The sequence below is a fragment of the Apium graveolens genome, chromosome 11 (genome assembly GCF_009905375.1).
Source record: "Apium graveolens cultivar Ventura chromosome 11, ASM990537v1, whole genome shotgun sequence".
NCBI classification, from domain to species: Eukaryota; Viridiplantae; Streptophyta; class Magnoliopsida; order Apiales; family Apiaceae; genus Apium; species Apium graveolens.
The window spans coordinates 84,246,454-84,254,246 of NC_133657.1; positions in this window are offsets into that span (position 1 = coordinate 84,246,454).

The following is a 7,793-nucleotide window of genomic DNA, read 5'->3' on the forward strand; positions in this document are numbered from 1 at the left end:
ATCGTTTTCTTCGTGGATACCGGTGGAGTGCTTCACACTTGAGGAGCAACTGCTAAGGATCTCTGATCGTTGTCTCCGAATTATTTTAAAAGGTTAGATTCGATCCCTCTAATTTTTATTCACGATTTATATGCTTTTATTTGGATTTTGTATGTGTAAAACTGTTTTACCATGACCCCGCTGCGTTTAAAATCCAACATAATCACCATAATAATTTTCATTATTCATATGTAGTGAAAGTGTGTACATTCAGCAGAATATCAGATAAAGATTAAAGTCTGATAAACTTCAGTACATCTTAGAAATATGGCATAACTCAGAAAAGTGCTTAAAATCTGTCATGAATCATGAAGTCTACTATAGAACAAATTTATGCAAGAGTCCACCTCAACTGTTTGTGCTCATTTTATGCATCTTTTGAAATTCCTTTTTACAGTGGCTTCTCAGTGTAAGTGAGTCACGACTGCTTATCAGAATTTATGTTGTTGATAAGTGAGGCTTATCAGCATTTAGTTCATTCTTAAGGTTTAGTGACATCAGAATCTAACAAATAAGAAGCAAGAATCTAGTTTGTGACTTAGTAATAAGATACACAAAGTAAACTTGACTAAGCTCAAAATCAGAATTTGCTTGTGTTAATGAGTTTCCACATAAGCAACTACTTTAAACATGGGATTTCTAGTATGTTAATGACTACTAGGTCAGCATCTAGCACAGTTATCCTCATTGGATTGAATAGTCACAGAACATTCAAAACACTATCAGAGTTTAAAGATCCACATCAGATAACAATCAGTATTTAATGAATTTCAATTAAAGAACAGATTTCATGAAGATAAAACAATCTGTAAACACTGATCATAAAGTCTGATGCATGAGAACAAAAACTAAGCAGATTTAGAGAAAGAACCTGAAACCGTTCCAAGTTCATTTACCAGTATTGTAAAAGTAGCTTCACACAGTGGTTTGGTGAAGATATCTGCTAGTTGTTGATCTGTTGGAACAAAATGTAATTCAACTGTACCTTCCATCACATGTTCCCTTATGAAATGGTACCCGATGCTGATGTGCTTTGTCATTGAGTGTTGAACTGGATTACTTATCATAGCAATAGCACTTTGATTATCACAGTAAATAGGGATCTTAGAAAATTCTAACCCATAATCCAGTAACTGATTCTTCATCCAAAGAATCTGTGCACAACAGCTTCCTGCAGCAATATATTCTGCTTCTGTAGTTGATGTGGAAATTGAATTTTATTTCTTGCTAAACCAAGAAACCAATCTGCCTCCAAGAAATTGGCAGCTTCCACTAGTGCTTTTCCAGTCTATTTTGCATCCTGCAAAATCTGCATCTGAGTAACCTATTAGCTTAAAATCTGATTCTCTAGGATACCACAATCCCAGATCAGCTGTACCCTTAAGGTACTTGAAAATTCTTTTCACAACTATTAAGTGAGGTTCTCTTGGATCAGCCTGAAATCTTGCACAAAGACACGTATCATACATGATATCAGGACTCCTTGCACTTAAATAGAGTAAAGAGCCAATCATACCTCTGTAGTTAGTAATATCTACTGATGAACAAGTATCTTTATCTAGCTTGGTTGCAATGGCCATGGGAGTGGATGTAGTTGAACAATCTTTCATTCCAAATTTCTTCAGTAAATTTCTGGTGTACTTGGATTGACAGATAAAAGTACCTTCTTCATTCTGCTTAACTTGAAGGCCCAGAAAATAGCTGAGTTCTCCCATCATACTCATTCGATATCATGACTGCATTAGCTTTGCATCAGCAAGGTGTAGACAAGGGATTTCTAGAACCTGAGCTTTGATTTGTCGAACAATATCGGTATGTTCAAATGACCAAGGGACGGGGTTAGTTTTAAGGCGGTCATGTAAGGGTTTGGCTATCCTATTGATGTTTGGATAAAAGTCTAGGACATAGTTGAGACTTCCTAAAAATCTTTGGAGTTGGGTTTTATCTGTGATTTTATTGGGAAATTTTGTTGTACAGGTTAGGGCTCTTTCAATTGGTGTAACTGTTCCTTTTGATATGTAGTGGCCAAGAAATCTTACACGAGTTTGAAATAGGGAAATCTTCGATTTTGATATGACTAAACCATTTTTCCTAGATACATGGCAGAAAGTTTTAAGGTGTTTGAAATGCTGTTCAATAGATTCTGAAAAAACTAGAACATCATCAATATATACTATACAGAATGTAGAATAGTCATTGAATATGTCATTCATAATTCTTTGGAATTCGCTAGGGGCAGTTTTAATTCCAAATGGAAGGACATTCCATTCATACTGTCTGAATGGGACCGTAAAAGTGAATTTATATCTATCTTTTGGGTGGATTTGAATATGCCAAAATCCTGATTTTAAATCAAATTTGGAGAATATTATCGAAGATCTTAATTTTTGTAAAAGGTCTTTTTTATTAGGTATAGGGTATCGTACCCATCTTAAGGCTTTATTTAGAGGCTTATAGTTGATAACCAGCCTTGGTGTCCCTCACTCAATTTCAGCATTTTTGTTTACATAGAAAGCTGCACAGGACCACGGGGATCTGGATTTTGATATAATTCCTTTGGATTCGAGATCGGTGATTTCTTTTCTGCAATATTGTTCTAGGTCAGAGTTCATTTGGATAGGTCTCGCTTTTGTTGGTATTTCCTTCTCATCAAAATCTTTTTCATAAGGTAAATCAATCATATGTTATTTTCTATGCCAAAATGCATTTGGTAAGTCAGAACAGAGTTCTACTTTTATTTGTTTTAGTAATTTTAAGATTTTTTCTTTGATAAAGCGGTCTTGTAACTGCTTCTCAATCTTGTGAGAGGAAAGGTCTTGTTTTAGATGGGATAATTGTATCTGTTTGTCTTGTATTAAGGCATTTATCTCGTTATTATATATAGAATATGCCTTTATTATATTGAGGTTCCTTGTTTTGGGTTTTTCAAGAAATAGGAAGGTAAGTTTGGTGTCATGGGTTTTGAAAGTAATACCTTCGTAGGTGACAGTATAGGTGTGACGGCCTAAACCCCGATTGTTGGATGTGTTATTGTATTATAATAATGTATATAATTACGAGTCGGGTTTGAATATCGTTGGGTAGAATTGGTGTCGAGAATATATCAAGCATACCTAGACATCTAACGTAGAGTATTTCGGCTCTGTAGGTTCTAGTCAAAGAACTCAAGAATTGATATCGAACTAAGATAATCTAGTGATCAGTCGACAAGTGCCTCGAGGTTTCCAAGTGAAGAACCCTGAGAGTCTTGGATACTATCTTGAGATAGATTGCTGCGAAGCAGGGATGTCTTCTAGTGAGACAGTCATTTTTCCATGAGAGCCCGAACATTCAAGTTTATCAGAAACAGTCAGTGATAGTCGTAACGCTCTGCAAGGAAAGTACCCCTGACCATTCTTTTATGGTTCAGTGCATATGAATAGCTAAATGTTTTATTCTCGTAATGGAACATAAACGTTTTAAGTTACGTATCCCCTGTAGTTATAAATCACTGTTTTCAAATTGTTTTGGGGAGAAATAACTTCGAAAGGTAACTATCTCGAATGGAATGATTTGCGAAATGGATTTTATATGTGTGCTGGTTAAATAAAGGATTTTGAAATTGAGATAGGTACAAGTGTTTTGAAAACTGGATAAAACGGTCAGATATGGGATACATTTGGGTCAGAGTAGGCCTATTGAGGTGGCGTAAGAGGCTAATTCGGTTGTGCGCACTATATAACCAATTAGTCTAGCAGATCAGAGACCTAGCTAGTCTCTGAGTTCCGGAACAGGTATATAGGAAGGCAGTGAGAGCCGTCCAGTGTTGATAGCCTGATCAGCTATCTTCACATATCCGTAAGTATCTGATTTGGCTTTGTGATTCTCGTAACTGAGCAAGTGAGTTATACAGCGGATTTGGAAATGAAAATGGCATGCTAGAATTATTCTCTGGTATTTATACACAGCACACTACTAATGTTATTGTTTTACAGAGCATGCTAGTTTTGAATATCCAGTTTATGAATGTTTACTTATTTTCTAAGCAAGTTGTGAACTCTGTTCCTATAACTGCTTTACATTAAACTGTTTTACTCGTTATTCATATAGTGGTGCTCCTGAGCAAGAAATTGCTCACCCTTGCAGAATATTTTGTATGTATTGCAGATGTCTAGGAGATTCTTGTTCAGTAGTCAGAGCAGAGTTCCAGCTCCTTTCATGTCAGGCTCCTTTGACATAGTTGTGCTCAGACCAGATGAGGTCTGTTGAGTTGCTGCATTAAATTTGTGGTTAGGATTGTGTAAAGTAATTCGGGTTGTGTTAGTTGAGTAGCCTAAATCATACTTAAACTTGGAAAAGGTCTTGGTAAAGGGGTCGTAATTATGTTTTAGATTGAATTATAATTGTTATTATTGTTGCTGATGACGTCAACTCCTGACCCCGGGGTTGAGGCCGTCACACCTATACTGTCACCTACGAAGGTATTACTTTCAAAACCCATGACACCAAACTTACCTTCCTATTTCTTGAAAAACCCAAAACAAGGAACCTCAATATAATAAAGGAATATTCTATATATAATAACGAGATAAATGCCTTAATACAAGGCAAACATATACAATTATCCCATCTAAAACAAGACATTTCCTCTCACAAGATTGAGAAGCAGTTACAAGACCGCTTTATCAAATAAAAAATATTAAAATTACTAAAACAAATAGAAGTAGAACTCTGTTCTGACTTACCAAATGCATTTTGGCATAGAAAACAACATATGATTGATTTACCTTATGAAAAAGATTTTGATGAGAAGGAAATACCAACAAAAGCGAGACCTATCCAAATGAACTCCGGCCTAGAACAACATTCCAGAAAAGAAATCACTGATCTCGAATCCAAAGGAATTATATCAAAATCCAGATCCCCGTGGTCCTGTGCAGCTTTCTATGTAAACAAAAATGCTGAAATTGAGAGAGGGACACCAAGGCTGGTTATCAACTATAAGCCTCTAAATAAAGCCTTAAGATGGGTACGATACCCTATACCTAATAAAAAAGACCTTTTACAAAAATTAAGATCTTCGGTAATATTCTCCAAATTTGATTTAAAATCAGGATTTTGGCATATTTAAATCCACCCAAAAGATAGATATAAAACTGCTTTTACGGTCCCATTCGGACAGTATGAATGGAATGTCCTTCCATTTGGAATTAAAACTGCCCCTAGCGAATTCCAAAGAATTATGAATGACATATTCAATGACTATTCTACATTATATATAGTATATATTGATGATATCCTAGTTTTTTCAGAATCTATTGAACAACATTTCAAACACCTTAAAACTTTCTGCCATGTATCTAGGAAAAATGTTTTAGTCATATCAAAATCCAAGAATTCCCTATTTCAAACTCGTGTAAGATTTCTTGGCCACTACATATCAAAAGGAACAGTGACACCAATTGAAAGAGCCCTAACATTTGCAACAAAATTTCCCGATAAAATCACAGATAAAACCCAACTCCAAAGATTTTTGGGAAGTCTCAACTATGTCCTAGACTTTTATCCAAACATTAATAGGATAGCCAAACCCTTACATGACCGCCTTAAAACTAACCCCGTCCCTTGGTCATCTGAACATACCGAAATTGTTCGACAAATCAAAGCTCAGGTTCTAGAAATCCCTTGTCTACACCTTGCTGATCCAAATGCTTCTAAAGTAGTTAAAACAGATGCTTCTGAGTTAGGATACGGCGGTATACTAAAACAAGTAGTCAATGGTAAAGAACAAATAGTCCAGTTTACATCTGCACATTGGAATGATTGTCAAAGAAATTATTCTACTATAAAAAAGGAAATACTTTCAAATGTTTTATGTATAACAAAATTTCAGAGTGATTTATTAAATCAAAAATTTCTCCTTAGAGTCGATTGTAAATCTGCAAAAGAGGTTTTACAAAAAGATGTCCAAAATATTGCATCAAAACAAATTTTCGCCAGATGGAAAGCATTATTAAGCATTTTTGATTTTGATATTAAACACATTAAGGGAGATATGAACTGTGTCCCTGATTTCCTGACCCGTGAGTTTCTACAGAACAGATAGTCTCATGCCTCGAAAAGGCAGAGGTGGGGGAAAAACCCCAGCCTTTCTCGGACAACTCTTGGTCACTCAACAAAGCAAAGCAAGTTCTTCTTCAGGAAAACCGATCACATCCTGGATCGATAAGGTAATTGCAGATGAAGAAGATAATAAATTATTTCTAGCCCTTCAAACCATCAAAGCCCATGGCCTCAACATCCAAAACCCCTCAACAGCCTCCCAAAGCTCTTTAGAAAAATCTATTAAAGTTACCCAACAAAACACCTCTTCCAGCCAACCTACAAATACTCCCTTTCAAACTACACAAACAGTCAATTTTCAAAACCCAACCCTCTTAGTTCCTCAGAGATCTATGTCATAATTAGAAACTGATACCCCAAAAATGCAAAACCAGGAGGTAGTGGTCAGCCAGTCAAACTTTTCAAAATCCAATTCTGATTACTATACCAAAAGAAACCATCAAAAAATAGTATCAGTCGAAAGGGGATTTAACAATGACGATGCCTCCCTAGCAATTTCAAATGTTTTCCCTAAAGGATGGATGTTCAAACCCTGGGATCTATCAAAAAATAATGACTATTATGAAGCCATTCTCTTGTCTACTGAATCGGTCACGTTCAAACATTTTTACAACGCCCAGGATAGAGAACACTCAACGCCTTCATACACAACATATCAAATACAAAAGGTCATCCACCCAAGTCAATGGGGCAAAGAACTCCACCATCCAAAAATTTTTCCTTCAAACTTCAAAAGAAAATTAAACCACTGCTCCTCATATTCCTACTGGGATTACCAGCAAGCATGGCATAATTCATTCTTTATTCAAAATCAGAAGAATAGTCATTCCTGGTTGTTTTATTTCAACACCAAAATCCAAGTTCAGGAACTCCCTGTTTGGTTCCTTCAATGGTGGGATTTCTTCGGAGCAATTGAAGAAATTCTTACTCCAAATGCATCTAAATGTCTAAACTGTTCAAAACACACTTCAAACCCACAGAATACGAAAGACGTTTTGTAATAACTCCAAAAATTTTGGACTTTTTGAAACCCTGATGAATAGTAACTTTTGCTGATGATGCTGATTAAGGAAAATTATCAGACCACACTATATAGGAGTACTGTTATGGAAATTCTAAGATTGTATTAGTATTACATAAAGTAAATAAGTGTATGTAAAGATCGTCAGAATCCAAATTGGAACACTTTGATTTTTCCCGAAAATCCACCAGATACAGAAAAAATTGAGTATAAGGTAACATGATAAAAAGGATTTAAATTCAAGGATTTTAAGAGAGGATCATAAAAAGGAATATAAAATATTGAGAAAGGTTTAGGGGAACCCAAGTAATAAGATCTCGGGTATGATCCTTCAAACGATAAACGAGAATGAAAGTTAAGCGAACCGTATAACAGATCAGCGATCATTAACCAAGTAATTAGGAGTTAATCAAAGAGGTTAGTGGATGATGATGTCATCACACCAACAAGAAGAAGACAAGTGTAAGAAGATGACATAAGCATGGTGACTTAAGCATGACAAAAAGGAGGGATTGGTTGGTTGATTGTGAACCATTCATTTCTTACCATGGTAAAAAGTTAATTAGCAACAAAAGGATATCAACCAAGCCAAAACAAATCATAACACAAAAACACAAGTTGACTTTAATTT